Source organism: Drosophila montana, unplaced genomic scaffold (genome assembly GCF_035044405.1).
Source record: "Drosophila montana isolate Dmon_TW-CO22-7 unplaced genomic scaffold, ASM3504440v1 contig_3217_1, whole genome shotgun sequence".
In the NCBI taxonomy this organism is placed as follows: Eukaryota; Metazoa; Arthropoda; class Insecta; order Diptera; family Drosophilidae; genus Drosophila; species Drosophila montana.
Window position 1 is genome coordinate 882,767 of NW_026998097.1, and position 24,091 is coordinate 906,857.

A 24,091-nucleotide genomic window follows, 5' to 3' on the forward strand; every position below is an offset into this window, starting at 1 on the left:
TTTAAGAAAGCGAAGTTCTTGGCTGAGTTTCGTGACATCTTGATTTTCTAATATTCTTATATATTTAAAAAATTATTGTTGTGTTAAATATTTCCTTTTTAGTGTACTTTTCAATATATTCAGAAAGATAATTAGGCGGACACTCGTTTTGTCGACCATTAATACAAATACATAAATAAATCTCCTATAAAATAAAGAAATAAATAAAATTTGAATCGGGATTTTGTGGGGTAAATCGCCCTAAATTTGAAGAAATATTTATACATTTCTTAACAATTTAATTTTTTCTGAGTATGAGACATTTTCTTTTTTAACAGGAAATCAAGTAAAATGTTCATCTAATGTCGATTTTCTTACTAAAGGGAACAAATTTTTTTTAAGTGTATGGGTTCATCAACAAAGTTTTACTTGAAAATTCTCTACTCATCTACCCTCAACAAAACATAAACAGCTTTTTGTCTTGTGGTAAAAAACACACCCAAACATTTCAAGTCACTTCAAGCAGAACGTGCTGTATGAAAGAAAAGGAAAAAAACACTATCTGGAAATTAATAAAGATGCAACACGTTGCAGCTTTGCAGCACACATTAACACCTCACAGCCGTGGCAGAGGGGATTGGGGTGTTGCACATCCTCTGCGTGCGGCTTAAATTAACAAAATTTTACGCATCGCAAAATTTCAGTAACGCGATTTTGCAACTCTGATTTTTTTTTTTTTTTTTTTGTCAAAGTGGGCAGTGGGTCGACTGCGGTTCTGTTGCAGGGTGCAGTGGCAAAGAGCGGTGTTTGAAGGCAGACAGAAGGGCGGGCAGGAGCTGTGCGCTGACGATGAGGCGCGGACAGGCAAAGCGAAAAGCGCAAACCAAGCTGAAAATTGCTTAATCCTGCTGACAAGACAGCCTAGCACTAAAAACGAGCCAAGTGAATGGTCCAAAAGAGCCGCTAAGGATACCAGGCGGCAGCCCTGCTCTGCTGACTGGGCAGTCGTCGTCGCCCAGCCGCTGACAGAGGGCGTTGCAGCGAATAATTATGCATATTGCAGTCTGTAGAACCAGGCCGAGCTGGCCCAGACCCCGGCACAGGCCGGAGAGTCAGCTTTCTGCACTGAAACCTCGCCTCACTTTCTTGGTAATAAAGCAATGCATCACCATGCCATGCCATGCCGGCTACGAGGGAACGAGCGCGGTGTGTCGCGCCGCGCGTCTCATCGTCTCGGCGGACGTGTGCAAAATGTTGACGCATCGTAACTTACGTTATTTGTGGCCTTGAGCATCAAATGTTGTAATTGAGTTTTGTGTTTTACGATTATATCCAGAGAGTACTCCGGGCAGCAGTTTTATTGGCCCTTACGAGCAGAAGCACAGCTTGGCTGCAGTGTGTGGGCCCAAAACGCAATCGCCTCTAAACTGGCATTTAAAGTGGCCAATAGACGTTGCGAATAAATTGAATTAGCCCGTCGCCGAGTGAATTATTTATTTGCCTGGCAGCTGCAGCGCTTTTCCTGGTTCGCTTAAATAACTTAATGTTCCACTAAATATATATTCGACATGGTGATGATCGTGCATTTGAATAACCATCAAGAACTGTCACGATAAGAACTTAATTGTTTAGGGCATATAAAATGTTAAGGAATTTAGACTTGTAGCTTTCAGCTTTCCTTAGTTTTTCTTTATTGGTTCGGTTTACGGTTTGAACCAATTTCTTTTCTTTTCCAAAGTGCTCGTTAGTTATTTATTAATGTTTATTTTAACCTCATTAATAGGTCTCGCTAAGCCTGCGAACTCAAAATTAAATATAAAGAAGATGGTCGGTGGTTAGGCTTTTTAATTTAAGTTAAGTAAAAGAACATGCGGATAATGATTTAGTTGCTAGCTTTATTTAGTAGATTTTGTAGCTAAAAAGTAAATTAATTATGGTAATTAATTTAATATTTATCAAGTTGGCAAAAACCTTAAAATTATGGTGTGGGAGGAAAATTTTAATTAAAAATTTCAACAGTTAAAGAGAGCCTAAAGTAGGTCCTAAAGGGTTCTATCACTCATAAAATCTTATTTGCTGGGATAATTGTCTAAGTAATCGAGAATTATATATTGTTGGAATATTTTTTCAGAAATTAATTACCCTCGAAATTGATTCCAATTGGTTGAATGATTATTTAATTTGTTCCAACTAACACAATATGAAACTATATACATTACATTTTTAAGTGCAGTCAAATTTAGTATGTCTGATATTAATTGTATGGGGTGTGCTTTGCCTCGATTGACATCTGCTAATTGAACTTGTAAATGGCCTTAGTATATATTCTTTTTATTTTTATTTTTTATTTGGCCACAATCCGTTGTGACTCACAGCCGTAACTGCATGTAGTACATACATGCACGTACATAGCCTCTTCCTTTGCTCCCATTTTCGCAATTATCTTGACCTTTTGACACCTTAGCCTCCTCAGTGGCAACACACGACCGCAAAGCCATCAAAAACTGAGCCACAGTCGCTGCGTTCGACGTATTTTGGGGCACAACTGACAGCTGACAGGCTGCCAATTCGCCAATTTCAGTTGCATATGCAGTTGCGCTGGCTCCGTTGCACATATCGCATTTCTCACAGCGGCACAGCTGCTGGGTTACCCCTCCCACACACACACACACACACACACGCGCGCACACGCGCGCGGGCACTCTCGACTGTCATCCTAGGCCACACGTTGATGCAGATGCAGTTGCCAAACGGCAAAGTAAAAATTAAATTCGTGCGCTGCGCTTTTAGTGGCTGCCTCCACACTTTGCTTGCTCCTGCTCCGGCTGCTGCGGCTCTTGTGTGGTTGACCGCACCCGCCCAGTGCCCGCTTGCCCTTGTTGGCTCCTCGGCTATCCAGCGGCTCGACTGGCGTTAATATTAAAAATAATTTGCGTGCGAAATTATTCATGTTGCACAAGGCAAATCTTGTGGCAATTATCGCTGCACGTAGCTCGTCTGCCTCCAGGTTGCCAGCAGTATCTGTTGACGTTGTCGTTGTTGTTGTTGTTGCTGCTGCTGTTGTTGCTGTTGCTGTTGTTGTTGCTGTTATTGTTATTGCTGTTGTGTGGTGGCGGCGATTGTAAACAGAAAATAGGTTTAAACCGCAGCGTTAAAAGGACTGCACTCGCATCGCTGGACTCGAATCGCAATGCCGCAGTCGCTGGAGCCAAAGGAGTTGGCCCCCGAGGCTTTTTGCCAGCGTGCGCCTCGTTGTTTGCGCTTCGGCGTCAGTCCACCCCCTCATTCTGGACAGACGCTGTGCATTGGCAATCATCAGCATTTGGCACATGAACCGACCCACACATACAAACACACACATTCGCATCGATATTCCCCTATTGACATTGACAGTTATGGCCGCGAGTGTATTTGCACAACAGCACGGATACAGATACATATTCAGTTATATCGAACATTTACTGATACAGATACAGATACAGATATGTGGAGCAGAAATCACCACGCGCGAGATGATTCAATAGACGAGTTTAATCAACATCAAGTGGTGGGATTCGATGTTATTATCGTTGATTTTAATATGTGGTATATAGACATTCAGTGAATGTGTATTTAAACTCACAAAACATATAGATATATAACTGAAGAGACGTAGATACAAACAGAGTTTTAACTGAATATGGTCGTAGATACAAATAGAGTTTTGTAGATGGCGATACTAATAAAAATTCAAAAACTTATACATATATAGCTTGAGATACAAATATAAATACATATACAGCTATAGATGAGAATTTAAAAGCAGCTAGATATTTAGTTAAATATACACATTATATGTAGTTCGATCAGATAAAATAACTATGTCTTAATTATATTTAAGTATCAAGTTTTCAAACTATAATTTTTATTAGCGCCATCTATCGTCATATAGGATTTAGAAAATGTTTACCCCCACCATATTTAAAAGCATATTATTACTAACCGAAAACGTTTTAAAGCCTAATGTTTCACACCTCGCCAACATGCTAATCGATCCATTTCCCCCACACTCGCCTCGCGCAACGACAACGACTGCCCATTTACTCGAACCCATTTACCCATAGCATACCAGAGGCCGTCCGCTGTTCTGGCTCATGCCTTCTATCACGCACAAAATTACCCAAAACAATTTTCCACTCAAGCGGCGCAGGCAACCAGCTAGAAAAATGCCAGCACAGCCAGCCGTGAGCATTGTGGCAACATCCCATCAAAATGGCCAAGAGCGCAACAACGCATCTTCAGCCCGTGGAAGATGCAAATGTATCTATTAAACAGAAATCAGGCAGAAACAGACCCAGACCCAGACCCTAGAGCTCTTAGCCAGCAGCGAGCAGCCCGCAGCTCGCAGCTCGTAGCCTTAAGCCGCCAAGATCCAGTCGAGACTATGACCATTGCTAAGCACTTCACACCAAAGTGTCAATTGCATTTTTGTGGTTGGTCGCAAGAGGCTCCGCCTCGGCCCCTTGTCTGCTGTTGCTGTTGCTGCTGCTGTAGCCGCTGCCGTTGGACTCGGGCACTTAATGCAACAATAAAACAATCAAAGTGTCTAGAAAATCGATGGAAATCAAGGGAGCAGCCAACGACGCGTCGCATCGTAAGGCAACATGCAACTTCAACTGCGACTCCTCCTGCTCCTAGCAGTAGTAGCAGCTTGGAGCCACTTTTAGCTCTGTTGGCTGTTGCCAACAAATGGAAATTCAATGTGAAGTGTGCGTATCAGCGACTGTCGCTCTGCAGTGCATCCAAAGACCACACACTTGACGTGCCTGTAGCAGTAGAACCCTGGCAATCGCAGTGGCTCAGACGCGGGGGGTTAAAGTTCTGCCACTGGAGGACCGCAGCGTCTGAATTGAGAATCTGGTATGGCTTTTGGTTTCAGCCACTTGACGATTAAATTGGCGATGAGACCGTGTACCAGAAGGAAACCCAAAAAAAAAAAAAAGATAAATGCAACGAATGTAAAAAGTTTGCTACATGTACAGAATCTGCGAATATTTGGGCTCGTTTTGTTTATAAATAAGTTAATGTGCTGTGGATATACATTGGCTGCTCGTAATTTAAAACTTCCGAAAATTTGCATTTTAATTCTACAATTAAAGCTCCAATTCTAAAGACATTTTCTTCACCCCTTCTGTTTTAAAAAACAATGACACATAGAACTCTTCACATCCCTATGAAATGCGAAATATAAATCATATATATATGTATTAATATATATCATATTTTAAATGTAGAAAAAGAAGTCCTCCAGAAACTAAAATGTTTTTCCAATTTGGAACATAGAATTCTTAAAATATCCATGAAATGAAATTGTAGAAAAAGCAGTCTTCCAGAAAATAGAAAACTATACAAGTTAGAGTTTCCGCTGGAAAACAATCCGGCAGTCAACATGCTTAGTATTTATTCAACATGTATTTATTTAGTATTCAAGTGCAGCCAACTTAACACACATATTCATCATTCGGTGCTACCAGATAGATAAATGTGACTGACGCGGTGCCAAATTTTATTATCTTCACATTCTCCATTTTGAAACACTTGAATATTGCATTTCGCTTATCAAACGAATCGATATAAATCACTTAAATTTTTCGAATTGAAAAAGAAAAGTTCCAGTATAACGATATTTATACATAAGATATTTTCCAATTAGAATCTCCTTCATGTACAGCCAACATAACCGAGATTTTCCCATGTACTTGGTGCTGCTTGATCGATGTGATTGTCATGCTCTCGATTTTTTCACATATTTCGTTTGAAACAATGAAATATAATCGTTCTGCATTGAATGGATGTACAAAAATCCTTAAAATTTTAGAATGGAAAAAAGTTAAGCAACAATGGAATCGCCTGCTGGCATTAAAGTGTTCAACGTTATGCAAAGGTACACAGGTATTTTGTGTTGCCAGATCGCTGGTAAATGTGACAGACACGCTGTCATCTCTAATGTAAAGTAAACATTCAAAACTTGAGCAACATTGTTACATGTAAATGGCTGCCTGAGCAGTTGGGCAGCTGCTTTTCACACTTGATCCCTGGCTGCTAGCTGCTACTGGCAGTTAATGACAAGTGGCCCCACTTCATCCCTGATGCTTGCATTTCACGTGGGTGTTAATTACTCTTGTCCGGGCTGTGCATCAAAACTAAGGGCAACAACAACTACAACAACGACAGGAACAACTTTTGTCACCGAGACGAAGATGCTTTGCAAAGTGCAATCAACTTTGCCGCTGCCCATAAAAGTTGCGCCCTGGACATTTGAACAGACATTTTGGACAGTTTGGGACATTTGTACAAGTTGAGGCGGCTTCGTGCAAAGGCGGCCGCATCGGTGACTTGATGGACGGAGCGTGCAGCGGCAGCAGCGGCGCAGTTAAGGGACATCAAACAAAACTTGAAGGGATTTGCGCCCCAAAATGGCAATGGTTGGCAACTCGCAACTCGCAACTGGCAACTGGCAATGGGCAAAAAGGCAGCAAAGCGAAGGAGCTTCAGTCGCTCGAGCCAGAGGATTGGGTTTGGGTTTCTCTGCTTTTCGGCATTTTCGCTTTTTGATCATTTTTCAAATGTTTGGGCCCCAGCCCCAGCTATGGCAGGTAGCAAGTGCCGGGAGAGTGGCAGAACGTAGCCTCTGTGTAGTCAAAGGGAGGATTCGAGGGGGCAACTGATGCAGTCACTCGGCAAGACAAATTGTGTGCGAGGTTCCTTAATAATTTATGGTGTAAAATGGCAAAAAACTAATAGTTCAGATGGTACAGATAAAAGTCAAGCTGACTCTGGTATTTAAGACTTCTGTTGATCGGAGCTTTAATTGCTGAGTAAATAGTTCTTAAAGATATCCAAGACTTATTTCAGATTTTAAGCAAACCGATCGAGCACTCAGTTAAATGCTAAGCATGTATTTTTTCCAGTCTACTGCCAACTCTTCCGCTTGAATGCAGTCGGATTAACATTTGCAATTCATGCAGATGTCATTTTTTTATTTGCCACGATTGCTAAGTACTTTCCCCTCTGCTTTTCTACGATTACTCAGGAAATTGCTACTCAAAATGCCGCGCGTATTTCCGTCGTATTAGAAGCCACAACTTGTGCATCCAGAGTGTCAGACAGGCAGGTGAAGATCGCGGAATGGTCTCTAATAGAGCATGGTCCGAAACCAAAGCTAAACATCATTTCCCTTTCAGCGTACGTTGCAGAAATTGAAATGAAAATTACAACAACATCAGCGACAACAACAACAGCGAAAAAAGAGGCGAAATCGAAAAATCGCTAGTCCAGAACCAGGTCCAGAACCGACACTTGACTCAAGTGTAGCATAAGACAATTTACCAACTAAACAACTTCATCTGTCCGGAGCATTAAATGTGTATTCCTATATAGAGGCAAGCAGAGCTTCTGGGCGAATCTCTCTCGCTTCCACCCTTTTCTCTCTTTGTCCATGTCTCTTTCTCTGGCATTGGCCGCTGGGCAGTGTGCTGGAAGATTGACACAAACCAATTAACATTTGTGCCTTTTATTTCCATGTCAGTTGGGGTTTTTTGGTCTATGCTTTGAATTTATCGCACGTTTGACTGCGTTTACCAGTCAGATCTTTGACTTTAACTACGTTTTGCGCTTAGTTCAGCTAAGATAGAGAGCGGAGCGTGAAAGAGATGCGGGGCAAGGTAGCTGATGTACCTGCGCCTAGGTAATATTTTTTCCAAATGTTTTCCTCTTGTTGTTGGCTGGTGCTGCTGCTGCTGCTGCTCAGAGTTTGCCACTAAAAAACGCAACTTTGTTGCCCGTCAAAGGCTCTGACTCCGAGCCCAGGCTAATCCATTTATCTATGCCCATAACTCTTAAAATAGCCTGGAAAATTGCGCAGGGCCCAAGTGGCCAAATACTAAAAGACGTTTAAAATGCACTAATTACCCATGCCGAGGCAAGAATAAAATCTTTTTATGCAGATTACAAGACCAAGAACTGAGCCAGCCCAGTTCGTTTTCTATAGCCGGGGTATAGCCGACACTTTGCTGTCCATTTGGAAATTTGCGCGCTTATCTGGCGGTCAGGCGGCTGCCAAGACGACGCTCAAGACTGGATAGGACAGTACTCTCGACAGGCTCAGGCTCAGGCTCAGGCACAGGCCAGGGACAGCCGCACGAAAAGAAATTGAGCGTAAGGCAGGCAGCCAACAGTTGGAAACTGGCCAGATAAGCAAGCAGCAGCTGAAAGGGGCTAAAGGCGCGCTAAAGGGGCGTCCGGCTCTCGGCTCTCGGCACACACATCCAGCTGGCTAATTAAAATTAAAAACTATGCAAAGTTTTGTAAGCAGAAGTTGCAAAATTGTTGCACAAAATGTTAAGTAGACAAAGTGCTGCAGACATAATGAGTGAACAGATAGCAGGACAATCCGTAATGCCTGCGTTGCAGAGATTGAGAAATTGAGCAAGAAAAGAACAACAACAAGAACGGATGACAACGCTTTTGACTTGGTAATTGAATATGGAAATGTTGGAAAAAAGAAAATGTACATAGAGAAAATCAGGGGTACATATTTGGTATATGACTCAGGAAGAAATTTCATTAGCAGAAAAAAAATTGTTATTTGTAATATAAATTAAAAGATAATATAAATTGAATCAAATATGATAGTAATATTGTAATGTTATCACGCCAGATTTTACCTGCTTGTGTTTACTTTAATTAGTATACAATATATTAATTATAATAAAATATAATATATAAAAACATAGAACATTAATTTCAACAAAAAACGAATCAATTTTATCTCTAAATTTTTAAAAAACAATTTAAACTGCAACTAATTTATATATTATAATATTATAATTTATGTCTAATGATAAATTTTCTTCTTTATAATTTCAGGTAAGACAAGAAAAGTGGTAAGACAAGAAAAGTGTGCAACAAATATTCAACATATATTATTATTCTAAAAGGCGAAGTACGCTTTTGTAAAGTGAGTCCTAAAGAATTCTTTATCTTAGTATCAAAATAATTTTAAATATATCAGAGTGAGTCTTAAAAACGGTTTATTTTAGCATCAAAATAATTTTAAATATTTTGGAACCGAACTTTGTAACTTCTTCGTAAATCGCCTAATCGACCCAACCATTTGGCCAGGTAGTTTTTAAAATTTTTATGAAGCCCACGAGCGCGTGCATTACACAGATATTTTCTTGCAGCTAAATGCATTTTCCCCAACTTAAAATTCTCAACCCTTTTAGTTGCTATTTTTATACCCCGTATCCATTGGCAATGGGCTGAAAGAGGTTTATTATGCCTTAATGCAAATATATCTCCCCTCATTTTCGTAGATATATAGTTTTTTTGACACATGTTATAACTCGGAGATAATAGAAGCTAGAAAAACCAGTCGTAGTGTACTAGGAAAAGTTCTCAAAAAGTGAAGATTAATAATATTTAAAACCAAAATTGAAATGTTCTCGCAAGCTTTGCTCATAATTTGGGACCAAGGGAGGCAAAGGCACAGCTGCTGTATAAAATGCTCGCCGCTTCTATACAGGGTATCTGATCGTCGTACACTCGCGTCGAGAACACTCTTGTTTTTGTTATTTTATTTATGTTTGCTTTTGCTAGCGTTCATTATGCATATGCAATTTGCATATTTATAGTTTTTGGGGGGCTGCTTAAAATTTGAACGGCGCATGTTTGCTGTGGCAAGTTGAAACTTTTCCGCAGCAGCGGCCATATAGAGCATTAACTGAATAATTTCATTAAAGCGAATTGTAAATATTGCCATATAGCCAAACATTAAACTCAATTTGCCGCCCACTCGGGCAGGCGCCGGCCACTCAAGCGGCAGCATCCCTTTTAGCCACGTTCGCCTCACTGCAGCTTGTCTCTAGTTCTACTTCTTTTTATTATTACTATTTTTTTTTTATTTTTTAGTTTTTGCTTCCTTTGCTACTTGTAAATTATGCAAAAGGCTTTTCAAAATTGCTGGCAGCTGCCGCTGCTACTGCTGCGCATTTTTTTTTTGTCGTCCGCCATCCGCTGAAAAGGATGCGCCAATGGAGCAGCTCTCGGGGGCAGCCCAAGTCCAACCCAACCCATTTAATTAGCCATTAAGTTTTATTGCTCGCAATTTTGTTTAATTTGCTTTAAATACAGCGGGCAAAAAGCGCACGCCAACAAGCTGGGAAAAAATACTAGTAGCTGGCAAAGAAACATCAAAAAAAAACAAGAGATATATATATATATATATATAGTCTTGTAACTGGTTAGGTGGGTGGACAGTGGATGCTCCGCCTCAAACTGATGGCTGGGCAAGGCAGGGCAAGGCGCTCTCTGGTCAAATGGCCAAGAGCTGCCGGCAATTCAGAGCAAAAACTGGATCAAGCGGAGCAAATGAAAAAACGAAAAGTAACATAGTTTTAAATGTAGCACAAAGTAACGTGTACTTTTGTTGCTCTAAGAATTGAATAGACAAAGTTTTTGCTAGGAAAAGTCAAGGGATTGTTGGCATCAAGACTTTTGGGGACTATAGTTAAATTACTTAAAATTAAAGTAATTTAATTATTAATATAACGAAACGTTTTATATGAATAAGATATTTATATCTTTATAGCTTATAGGAGCTATAGTTTAATTACTAAAAATTTAAGTTGTTAAATTATCAACGTTTTATATGATATATTAATCCTTGCCTTGTTATCTGAGCTTACATTTGTAAAGGGAATGTAAATTTTAAAAGGAGAATGCAAATAATGAAAGAAATTCAAAAGATTTCTGGCATAAGGATTTTTGGGGCTTGACTTAACTGACTTTAAATTAAAGTTAATAAATTTTTAATACAACTTAACATTTTATATAAATATCTTATCTTGTTTCCGAGTTTACATTTTACAAAAGACTTTTCTTTTGAAAGAAATTTAAAAAAAGTATTTGGAAACACTTTTGCCCCTTAGCGAAGACTCAAAACCCCGAACTTCGTTGTTCAATTATTTAAAATAAATTTTTAGTTCGAGTTAAAAACTAAGATGCTGTTGTATATTGTCAGGAAAATATTATTCTTATGGTTCGATACTACTAAAACATATAAAAAACGTATTTATTCCCTATAAAAAATGCCAAACGAGAGATATTTGCTATAACGCTTATAAAATTCTGGCCATTTTAACCACATTTAGTGGCATTCATTTTTTAATGCTAATCAAATTTCATCCATTTCCCATGCAATTTGAAATTTGTAACCAGCATATCCCAATCGGAATTCTTTACCCATTGGAATGAATAATACAAAAAAAAAAAAGAAAAATAGTAAAACGTGAAACGTATTTTGCATGTGTGGAGAAAATTGGATTTGCACGCGCGCGCATTTTGCAATAAGCCATAAAATTTAATTTGATTATAAAAGTTTCTATAACACGGCAGCCAAAATGCTAGCTACTGCCACAACAGCATAAACTCTTACTGCCATTGAGTTTTCACATATGCATTGCAGTTGCAGCAGAAGGCAGCACAAACAATAGTTGGTGGTGGTTGAGGGGGCTAAAAGGATTGCATATGCTGACTGACAGGCGGCAGCAATTTGAATGCAAAATGCGCATTTGGCCAGCAGCAGTAGCAGCAGCAGCAGCAGCAGCAAAAAGCAGGAATTACAGGACATGCAGCAAAAGGTAGCAATAACAACAAAAGGAACAGCAATCTGGTACAAATTGAAAAAGGCAAAATTGCCTCAACTAAAATGCAAAAGGACATTTGCCAGCTTCGGGGAAGCATATTGAAAATGCGCTCTGCGTTGGCCAAGCGAAGGCAGCAGCAGCGACCCGCAAGCAATGGGTTTGGGCGGAGCGGGGCAGGAGATGGTTACCAGCTAGCCTGGTTAAAAATTGCACTGCCTGGCAATGGCACGAAAGGCAAGCTCTTGACATTTTGCTAACTTAAGGGATTCTAATTTTATTTATGCTACTTAAGTATGCTGCATACTGCTTTTTCCTTACAGTTAGATCAAAACATATACAAAAAAATAAATTATCAAGGGAACAGAATACAAATTTCAATGTATCCTAAAAGAAGGGATACTTTATTGTGACTCAGTATGTTTACCTAAATTATAATTTCATTGGAAATATAAAAAATTTTATTTTTTACCTTTTTATATCAGTTTTGCAACCAGAAAAAATAAGCTTAGAAAATGTTCATATCATAGATTTTTCCCCAAGACAGAATCTACCAACTGAGCTCACCGCAAATGCTGCAAAGTCCATTACGCATACGTCCCGTGTGCAATAAAACATTTTTAAAGTAATTTCTGAAATGTTTTCAGTTCATTTACCTGTTAGATAGCCCAAAACAACTGATAAATATCAAACAGGCAAACAAAAGAGGCCCTAAAGCGAGCCCAAAAAAGAGAAGAAAAAACCTTTTGGTTCTAATGTCCAGCCAACTGGCTGGCAGAACGCTGCAGGAGTTGCCTACAGGCCGTAGCCCAAGAGACTTAAACAATGACTTTGTTTGGGTTGTTGCTCACATGCTTATGAGCATTTAATTAAATGCAAGAACAAGGAGACATTGTTGTGCCAGAAGAAGCAGCAGCAGCAGCAGCAGCAAACCGAAACTGCATACTTAATGAAAAGCAGCTGCCTTTGGGCTGCCCCAAGAGTCCCAAAAGTTGCTAATTAAAAAGGCAAACAACAGCAGCATCAGCTGCAGCAGCAGCGGCAGCAGCATCAGGAAGCAGCTAGCAACATCAAGATGCCGCACGAACCGAAACGTAGTCCAAGGCTTGAATGTTGTTAACCTTTTCCTGCAGTAGCAACAACAACAACAACAACAACTACAAGAAGCTGCTGCAGTTGTAGTTGCTGCCCGTCTTTGACAAGCCAAGGAGCAAACGCTATCACCAGGGACCAAAAAAAAAAACAAAAAAACAAAAAAAAACAGCAGCCACAGCAACCGCCTAACGATCAATAGAACAGAAGCGAGCTGTGAGCTGAGAGGATGAGGCAATTGCATGCGGTAGCAGGCAACAAAACGCTGTTGCTGCAACATTTTCGTGCAGTTGACATTCGTGCCAAGTGGCAGCAGTAGCGTCGGCAACTGTTGCAAGTTCTTAGAACGCGCCACATGCTGCGCCACGTTCCGCTGTTGCCATCATCATCATCAGTAGCAGCAGCATCATTGTTGTTGTTGTTGTTGTCGTTGTTCTTGCTATTGAACTTGAATTTTAAGTATCGTAGGGAGAACAACCTCTTAATGCCCAGGGTTAGATTTGAGGGCAGCTACCGTTGACCGAATATGAGATGCCCGATCTCTCATAGACATTCCCTCCTAGCCTCTCAAACTGTAATCGCACCAAGACATTGGCCACAATTGACACTTGGCTGGGCTAAATAAAAAATCGAATCGTCGAAATGCAAGCACAACTATTTAATGTCACTTTGGCACTTCCTTAAAAGTCCGCACAGCGTCTCCTGTCGCCAAACAGGCAACAAAAATATTTTTCCAACGTCTTTTTGTGCGCTAAGAATTTCTAATTAGTGGCGCCATATTGTAGACTCCAATGGGTGTCGTCGTCGACGTCGTCGTCGTCGGCGTCGCCGTCTGTTGACGCCAATCACTGGCTATGCCTGCTGCCTGGACATGCTGCCTGCTTCTCTAACTGTTGTTGTTATTGCTACAAAAGGCATTGGCGGCGACGAGCAGCTCCATGTTGCCCGAGTCCCGAGTTGCCGTTGCTGTTGCCGTCGGGAGCTTGTTTGTTGCCTTAATTCGACGCAAATATTTTACAGGCTGCCTCGGCTGCTAATTACGTTAAACATATTGCGTGACACGCCCCCCCCCCTCCCCTCCTCCTCCCTTTTGAAACGCCAGCAAACGCGTGAATTGCCTCAGTGTAAATCTGTTAGTTTTGGTGTTAATTACATGGCAGCAGTTAACAGCTGCTGTTAAGTTGCGGCTGTTAGCTAACATTAATATCAAGCATTAGCTGATTATTACCTGCCATTATTCAAGTTATTATTAACGGTTTTTAATTCTTCAAAATGCTGTTATTGCCAAATCAGGCCGCAAAATCGTTGAACAATCAGCGTTTTGTGTACTTTCTGCCTTTGTATCCATTTTATATTTTGGCCCTGGCGTGATTACAAATTCATCTCAAAGTCTCAGCTCATAAATCTCGCGTGCTGCAAATATCTTTGCCCAATTCTTTCATTTCATTTCCATTGTTACTATAAAGCTGTAAAGACAGCCGCCAACTTTTGGAGTCGACTATCAAGTGCCGCGCATCGCCAAGTTGAAGTCCAAGTCGAGAAAAAAAAACCTTAAACGTAAACGAAAAGGAAACCTTTCGCATTTGAATCTCAATCCCAAAATCGCGCTATCCAGCGCAATCCCTTAATACCTTTTACTTGGTGTTTTGACCCTTTTCAAGATGTTGTCTTCATTGCGTGTTTGGCTGAAAAGAATAAGGAAGCAGTGGAGAAGCCTCTTTCAAAATGCCACAGCCTCAGCCTTTTCAAAACTTGATGAACGAAATCTCGATAATAATATTTATTTGCTGTCTTTTTTCTCTCTCTCCCTCTCCGTTTCTCTCGATGCCCCTTCTGTGTGGCGGGCGCTAAGCGTGCTTCATAATTTATTATTTATTTTCAGTTTTTATAGGGCAATTTTGTAAGAAACGATATCAAATCGCATGCCAAAACGAATATTTAGCTGTTTTCTCCTAAGCTGTGCACAGCAACAGGGCATAAAAGCGCTGACAGTGTGCCTCTCAACTGTATAACTCTAAATTTCAGGTATGCTTAACAGAGCACCTAACATAAACATGTTTGCCTTTAAGACTGCAGCACTGTATTAAAACAGTTTTAGCTTCACTTCGTTGCTCACGTTTCTCACAGTTTCTTCAGCTTTGCCGCCCACGCCTCCGCTCTCTCTCTCTCTCTCTCTCTTGGACCATGCCCCAGGCCCATAATCAATCGCTTAAATGCCACAACGTAATTAACATTACACTCAATTAACATTTTCTGTTGGCAACTGTTAACTGTTAACCGCTGTTGTAGCCGCCTCTCGCATGCCTGTTAAGCCTCTGCAGGAGCCGCTTTTTCGATTCTTTAGGCCCGTTTTCTGCCCACACAGCAGCTGCTGCTGCCAAGGAGCAGCCAAGTCAATAAACGCGTTTATTGTCTTACCCAACACCAGTGCCTCTAACCCCCCCTTACCACTCCGGCAGCCCCAGTTCACTTCCTTCCACTCATTCGGCTTGTGTACATTGTCTGTGTTGGTGCCAAGAAAAATGTTGCTGTCGCGCCAACGTTGGCCATTGTCGTCGTCGTCGTCGACGTCGTCGCTGGCGTCTGCTCAGCTCTGCCGACTTGCCCCTCGAACCGTGTGCCTCGATCGCAGTTCTATTCGTAGTTCTTGTGCCAACTTTTGTCCATTTTAAGGCAGCTGGAATGTTGCTTTCTTGTAAATTGTTTAAATAAAAGACACAACAACAGCAAACAGCAGCCAAGCGAAGCTCGCTCTAGCTAGCTCTTCCCTCTGCTCTCTATCGCACTGGCTACTGTGTTGGCTCTGGTTCGCCCCTCCTGCCTCTATTTACACACCTCCTGGCTGCTTTTGCTCAATGAGCTGTTGTTTGACTTTGTTTTGTTTGCCACTTTTCAAATAGCAAAAACTATTTGTTTTGCGCCTTATTTAGTTTTTGTGCCATCCACTGCACCTGCTGCTGCAACAACAACAGCAACAACTACCATAACAATAACAGCAATTGCAACAACAGACAACAACAGTAACAGCCCTAACAGCCGCTTGCACATTAACATTAACAGCATGTGGGCAGCGATTGCTAATCAAAGTATACAAAATATGTTTAATTAGCATTTAATTAAAGTTTTAACTCGCTAAAAAAGTGATGTACTTGGAGACAGATAGATATATATTCTCATATAGGCTGGGAAAAAATGATCTATGGCTCGATAGTTGCAATGGCTAGACCCGAAGATATTTATGATTTGTCGCTGGGTGTCTCTAAAAAGTTCTTTTGTTTGGTTTGGTTAAGGGTTTGTTTCAGGGTAAAAAATAAATTGCCTGGCTTGATTCCATTTGGTTAACAACAGGTATACTCTTATAGTTCCTGGATTCACAATTATCTAAACCCATTTTACTAGGATGTCGCAAACACTGTGACTTATTTATAATGCCCACTCTATAGTTACATTTGACAAGCAGTTGTAGGTCTAGTTACAGACGTCAGTCCCTGGGCACGTGCTTCAGATTCTAATGCAATCGCTGCGCAGTTGAGAAAAAGGAGAAAAAAAACTGGCATCCAATCAGAGATAAAGTCGTTTTAATTAGAATTCTAAATGTTTCAAAGGAAGTTGGCGCTTGTATCTTGCAGCTTATTAATATTTATGGCTAGGGTTGGGGCTGGAGTGGACCGGACTGGAGTGGACTGCGTGTTGCTAGAGTAGAGCAGAATGCGCGACTCGTATAACTATAGTTAGTTTTGCCTGGACATTTGCCACACTTTGAGCGCCCGTCGCACGCAATCCCAGAGGTCAGGCTCCTCTGGCATTATCAGAGGCCCATCTCGAGTTGCCTGCATTCGTTGCGTTGTTAGCGGCGTATCTGATGATGATCATCATGATCATCATCCTCATCATCGTCATCATCTAATGATGATGGCCCCCGATGCTCTTTTCCGCATAAAAACCAAACTAATACCCAGGGCAAACCTATAATTTATGTGCTTCAAATTCAATTTTCATTCAGCAAAATTGCAAACACACTCAAAAACAAAAACAAAAAAACGCCGGTGGTCTTTTTATGCGCTGGCGTCGTCAAATGTGGGAAAAGGAGCGGACGATGAAGATTTTAGCCCGAACAGAATCCAACTGCTGCAAAATATGTTTCGTAGCCAAGAACCGCAAAAAGGGCGCCCTAAGACTTGTTTTTGTTTATTTGTGAATGAGTCACGCGTAAAAAGATCCTGAATTGGCTAATCCCTTAGTTTGGTACAGTGCGAATTGCCTATAAGGAAATATGCGTGCCCATGTTTAAGTTATTCATGTTTCTTATTATCGGCTTTCATATACACCTTCTCTTATTTAAATATTTTAGATGAGCTTTTATAGATAGCACTGTTAAATATATATTTACTTTCTGCATATCCTACAAAGAGTTTGTTGTTTGTTAGTTGATGGTATATGAACTTATATCTTATAAACTGCCAAAGAAATTTAAGAAGAAAAACGGTTACCCCTTTTGCCACTTTGGTGACGAAAATTTCAATTTTTCCAACATTATATGTACTTGAATAAGGAATAAACTAGGAATTTATTCACTTAAGAATAATAATCAATTTAATATAAAACTTGACGCTTCGACACTTAATAAATATTTAATTTATATTCGTTAATTAATAAATATAAAGATGGAAGGGCTTATTAGCTGTCAAGAGTGTTTTTCAGTTTTAATGTGTTTCTATAAGCTTTAAATATACATTGTGCATATATATTATCTTCTCTCTATGTATCAAAAATGTAATATTTAATTTGTATTCTTTAATTAATATAAAAGAGTGTTATTACCATACTAAGTCTAAACCTAAATATAAATGATATAAGGATTTGTAAAGCTGTCATAATTTATTTTTCAGTTTCCAACACTTTTAAAGAGAGATCACAATTCTTTTTTATATAGTCTTTAAAATATATATTGTCCTTTATTTATTTTTTCTCTCTCTATATATCCCCATTTCTTTATATCAATTTAAAAGAAATTAATTAGGATTACGAGTATCTCATAGATTAACAACAAAACAAACGACCTTCCAAAATTGAAAATAACTCCTTAGGCGCATAGCTTCGACTTTTAGCTTCAAGTTTTCAGGATCTTTAATGATATATTTTATTTATAATTTTTTCTCTATGTATCCAACATTACTTAGTATTTACAAAAAGAAAAACTACTTCTAAAAATTGAAATAAAAAAAACCGCGTCGAAATGCGCCATTTCGAGGCATCTTCAAAGAGAGTTCACTGTGCTTCATTGTGGAAGCTTTACCAAAAAAACGAAAAGAAATAGGCCACACACGTAGTAGCAGTGCGAACTGTTTGGCTGTCTGTTCGTCCGTGTGGCTGTCTGTCTCTCTGTCTGTCAGTTAGTCGGACTTTTATCTGGCTGCGTCTGTTTGCCATTTCGGCAGTCACTCATAAATATAAGAGAGGCGCCCGTTGGAACAGCTCCTCTTGGCCGTTTGGAGCTTTGGAGTTTTTTGTGCGTGAGTTTCACACCTTTTTGGCAGCATTGAGAAATTTCAATAAAGCGCAGAGCCTAAAAAATGGGTGTATACACACACACACACACACACACACATAAGTGCAAGCATGTGTGTGTAGACGGAGTATGACTAATGCCAAGTGCCAGAGAGTTGAGTCGTCTGAAATGTTGGGCCAAAAAATTGCTTCCCATGGGTCCGGGAACTGCATTTTAATGTCGCCAGCGTTACGCTTTTGCCATTAGCCAATTCTTGGACATTATTTATGGCCATTATGTTGGCCTATGTTGGGGCTCGTTTGTTTAGGTTTATGAGTTGCCCTCAAATCAGTCAGCCTGTGGAGCTTTGTTCTCAACTGCAACTTTTGCATTGCCAGTTCCGAGAATCTCACACAGAGACAGAGAGAGAAAGAGAGAGAGCGAGAGCGAGAGAACCGTATCGCAGTCTAGACCGACGCCGTCGTGCGACACTTTGTCGCCGTCACAGGCTCCAAGTCCAAGACTCAGCTGCTTCGCATCCAACTTGGATAACCCCAGCCGCGAGCCCTCTCTACTCCCACTGCTGCTGCTGCTGCTGCTGCTGTTGATCAACACTTTTGTGAACCCATTCGAAGTTTCGGTGTACCAGCATACTGTGCTCAGGTTTCAGGTTTAGGTTTTTTATAGCCTGCAATACTTTTCGCTTGGTTCTTATTTAATTTTTGTTCGCCTTTTATTGCCTGTTTTTTTTTTTTTGCTGCCTTGGCTCTTCGTCTTTTGTTGTGCTTAGCACGAAATGCAGTCCATTTACTGGCACAGGGGTGTGCTGGTGTCGGGGGGGTTACCCGTCGGGGGTGTAGAATTGAGATCCGCTTGGGTCGCGCTTGCCCAAGCCAGGCCAGTCCAGTCCCAAGTCTCCAGTCCCCAGTCCCCAGACTCGTCTGCGTAGTGGCTTCTCATTTTCATTTTAAATGAAGTGTCAAAGACTTTAAATAGCTTTTGATGCTACTGTGTATGAAGCTGTTTTTCATTCCTATCGTTTCGTATCATATCGCATGTTGTTGTTAGTTTCATTATTATTATTTGTTGCTCTTGCTGTTTGCTCATTATGACTTTTGCTGTTGTCGATGTTGCAGATGTTGTTGATGCTGTTGCTGGTTGCAGCATTGCATTGGGGTTTCTGTGTAGAGGGCAAATGCAATTAACCAACGTCAAAGTCAAGTTTGTTTTTACTTTTGTTAAGAGTATGATTATTTTGAACCCATAAAATATTATATATATATTCTAGATCAGCATCAACAGCCGAGTTGATATAGCTATGTCCATATGTATGTTTCTATGTGAACTATTTCGTGAAGCTTTGCATAAGGTCCGTCTTTCTATTGCAGGCAGTATCGGCCAGATCGGACCACTATATCATATAGCTGCCATATGTATGGCATTTTATTTTTGTTTTTCAAGATATTCTGAGCAAATCTGGCATTTACTTGTTAAACTATGCTGCTTATATAGGACCCAAATCTAATATATGGCTCTATAGGAAGAATCGGTCAAAAAGTGTTTGTGTTTTAAAATAATCTGTTTTCCAATATATTTTTCTAAATCTCAGCATTTACAAGCTTTACAACCACAGCAAAATGTTCACAAGGGCATTAAGTCTTCGACGTGCCGAAGATATACCTACTTTCTCGTTTTTTGTGTAATTGCCATTCGCATGGCTGCGCAAAAAGCGGTTGACGTTCAAATATAAATAATTCAAATATAAAAATGAGCTTGTGCATCTAAATTATTGACGATGCGTTGTTAAGGTAAACATTTTAGAAAAAATGTGAATCGCCCTTCTTTGCGATTTTCATGATTACCAGCAGCGTCTTCAGGACGCGGATATTATTTCCAGTATTTACAACAGCAACTAATAGTTAATGTTAATTAGTCTAGCTTACTTTAATCATAAATCGCATAGTTATCGATTACCAAATTTCTCACACACTCGACAAGGAAAAAACTCACATTTATTTAGCCAATGCACAAACCTTTCTCATCGCATTACACGCATTCACTTGTTCGGCTTTTGTTATTGTTGATTGTTATTCAACAAATATTTTTTTGCGATATTGTGAAGAGCGGGAGACCTGACAGATCGTTTGGTTGACTGACTGCTGATGGGCTGTTGAAGGGGAGGACTTTGCATTGTTTTGTTGCCGTTGTTGTTGTTGTTGTCGTTGATGTTGTTGCTGCTGTTGCTGTACTGAGGCCACTTGAAACCGGCGTCGGCTGTCGCACTTCACTTCACTTAGCAATCTGAATGTTTTTAATGGCTCACAAAAATTCTTTAAAATGTATAAAAAAAGTAAATATATAAAAAAACGAAAGGCATGTATTTCATGTGCTTATAAAAAGCTTCCGTATAGCCTTTTTGCAAATATTTACAGTTTGTTTTTATTTAATTACGAATATGCGAAAAGCGAAAAGTGACAAGCAGCGGCAGCAGCAGCTGCAGGAGCTGGCAAGCGGACAGGGACAGCGACGGCGACGGGAACAGGGACGGGAGCATAAAATCAAAATGTAAACTGATAGCCAAGAGACGTGTCAGTTGAGCAGCTCAGCTGAAGGGCATTTTAAGCTGACAGTGCCTCTCAAACTGTGCTCAACAGTCAGGCCAGGTTGATTGTCTCTCGGTCGTAGTCGATGCTGTTGTTGTTGCTGTTGTTGCTTTTGGAACTTTGCTGCTGCTGACACTGCGGTAGGTTTGATTTTGGCAGTTTTTTTTTGGGTAAAGACAGCGTGCTTAAGTGGCTTTAGTCGATGTGATGCTGGAGGAAGTGAGGTGGGGGTAGGAAGCATTACCCGCTCTGGTAGATTTTGCGACAGCGTGTGAATGAGATGGAATATTAATATAGAAACTGAAGTTTTTTTTAACTCAATCTAGAATTTAAAATAACAGATAACCTTTGGAAACTTTTTCGGAATAAAGAATTCTTCTTTTATAATTAAATTTGTTGTATGCCCCTGTCGCACCTTAATAAGGCAAGACAAAATTAATTATAGCTAATTAATAATTGCTTATTATTGCAATCTAATTATTTTGTATGCCAATCTTGAGTATTTTTTTAACACTTAAAATCTATATTCTAAGTTTTATTATTATTATTATATTGAAAAGATAGTGAAAGTGTGGTCTCATCGACTTGATAAAACATGTAAAATCGATAAATTCGAGCTAAGTCATGAACAGGAACGGAACTAAATGGAATCTCGGTTCCCCAAGCGACTCGCTCGAGATAGTCGGCAGAATTGTAATGAGACCCTTTTGTAATAAATAAGACTGGCAAGTAAGGTCGCACAATAGTGTCTCCTGATTATTAATTAACTATATTGTTCTTATTTGTATTCTTAATCATTCTTTTCTTGGTGCTATGTCTCACTTTATTGTTCACAGTTTCATTCTTAATCATTCTTCTCTTAGTCCCTTGTCTCTGTATAAGTTGCTTCTCTTTTTAACATTCCTACACTAAGATAATCTGTTCATTTTTATCTCAGCTACATTGAGCTGGAATTCTTGCGATATAGACCCCCAATGCACCCACCTTTCTTGGCATAAGGCAGGTATCAACAATATGGGCAATTGCTCGCTTATATTCGACCATTTATCTGGCAAATACTTAGCCAGGCTAATCTTCATCAGGCACAATCCAAAACCCGAGCCCAAGCCCAAACTCAGACCCAAACTGAAGCCCAAATCGAATCCCTATGGCCAGGGCGCAGCCCATTATGAGCATTGCCCATTGCCCATTGCCCATTGCCTGTTGGCTGATCAATCGTACAATTGAGTAAAACTCAACTTTATTTGCAGTACTTGCAACAGGCGACGGTTTGTTTTTTTTTTTTTGTGTTTTTGCTCATTTTTTGCGGCTGCCTCCTGTTGCCTGTTGCATGTTGCCTGTTGCCTCGCCTGGGCTTTGGCTTTGTTGTTTTAATGGCTTTCGCTAACATAAAAGCCATTAAGATAACATTTTTATAGGATTTCAATGGCAGTCACGGCAGCAGCAGTCGCAGCAGCAGCAGCCGCTGCAGCAGTCGGCAGTCGCAGTCGCTGCCCTGGTCCGCCGAGGCAACAAAGAAGCTTTTGGCCGTTTTTTATGGCCGCGCGCGGGAGCAGCTTCAGCTGGCAGTCGAGAAGGTGCAGCAGCTGGCAGTCGTGGCAGAGCCCTACCACAAACCACGTCCAAATGTCATTGACTATCAATAGAAGATGTTGGCCCTGCACTTGGCAACAGGTTGGTAGCTGCTTGCCTTTGTTTCAACTGCGCCCAGTTAGTTACCGGCTCAATGTGCGCTTATTAAACGCAATATTTGTGGCAAGTTGCAGCCGTTGCACGGCTCCGACTTTGGGTCTATCTCTGGCTGTTCCTCTGGCAGTCGCTGTGGCTCTGGGTATCGGCCATCAAGTGCGATTTATTTTTGTTGATTTTTTGCGTGCACTGCTGCCGCTGCCGCTGCCCCAAAAGGGTTTGCTGCTCTGTGCCCAGGCACTTCCTACTTCCAGGTTGCAACAATTGCAGCACACAGAGGGCAGCATCCCACTGCTGACCACTGCCTGGTGTCTGGTGCCCAGTGTACATGGTAGCCGTGCCCTATGTTGCAACTCCCGACGATGCTATAGTCACACTTTTGCACACTGTTACGACTGCTCGGCGCGCAGTCCCCCTCCAATCACAATGCCACTCGATGATGCAATGCTCTGACTCTGACCCTGCCACTGCCTCTGGTAAGCACTGCACAGTGGAGCATGTGATAGGTGTAGATAAATATATTCGCCAGTATTTATTAATAGCTAAATTGATTTTTTTAAATTTGTTCTTTACAAAATTGATTCTGCGTAAAAAACTATAATTATTTTATTTAACATAATTGAAAATTAAATCATTGACTGATCTACGATAAGAAATCCTTGATATCTCTTTCTAGTTAAAATATTTTTTGTTTTTTTATAATTTTAGTTCAATATGTGTTTTTATGTACAGTCAAGAAGAAAATTTGATTAATGAATTGTCTTTATTTTTAGTTATTTTTAAAATTAATATTCCTTTTTTTTATATATTATTTAAGATTATGTATGTTATTATTATATTTTAGATCTATAAGTATTATTTATCCAAAAAAATTCTACAAAATACGATTTGGCCAAATTGAAGATGGATTTAAAAAAAATAACAAACCGAATTAAAATTTTTGTTTAATTGGTTATATAAATAATACAAAATAAATAAGAGACTTGTTTTATTTTATAAATAAGAGAGTTTTCTTATCTTAGTCATCTTTTTTCCAAACAAATTCCTTAGTATTTTATGTTTATTTTATAAAATAATTAAAAGAAATTCCTTATTTTCTTATTATTCAAGAAAAGATGTTATATTTAAGCTAATTTTTCTTCTTCTTACAAAGCCCTCATACGATAGTTTTCGTACTTAAGCCCGTTATGGTTTATTTTCTTTTTTTTAGTGTTTAATAAATATAGTTTAGTTGAGCACAAAACTCTTAGTATGTTAGAAATTTATTATAAGAAAAGGAGTTTTGTTATGTTGTAAATATACTATAAAATAAATAAAAGAGTTTAGAGAGTATTAGTCGATTAAAAAAAAAGAAGAATAAGACCGATTTGTAATCTTAGACCACTTTTTCTCTTGGTATGATATTTGATGTGCGTTTTTTTCATTAGTATTGAACCACTGTGCAGCTTTACCACACTTCAACAAATCGCCTCACATTCTTTTTTGCTTAATGTTTTGGATGGTTTTTTTTTTGTATTTGTATATTTATTTTTATTTTTTTTGTTTCATCTTCTATC

General features: G+C 39.8%; 1 protein-coding gene across 2 annotated transcripts in view; it reads left to right on the forward strand.

The window, feature by feature from the left end:
* bbg (big bang) overlaps positions 1-24,091 on the forward strand; it is a 118,758-nt gene that overhangs the window by 15,367 nt on the left and 79,300 nt on the right. The window lies entirely within an intron of this gene.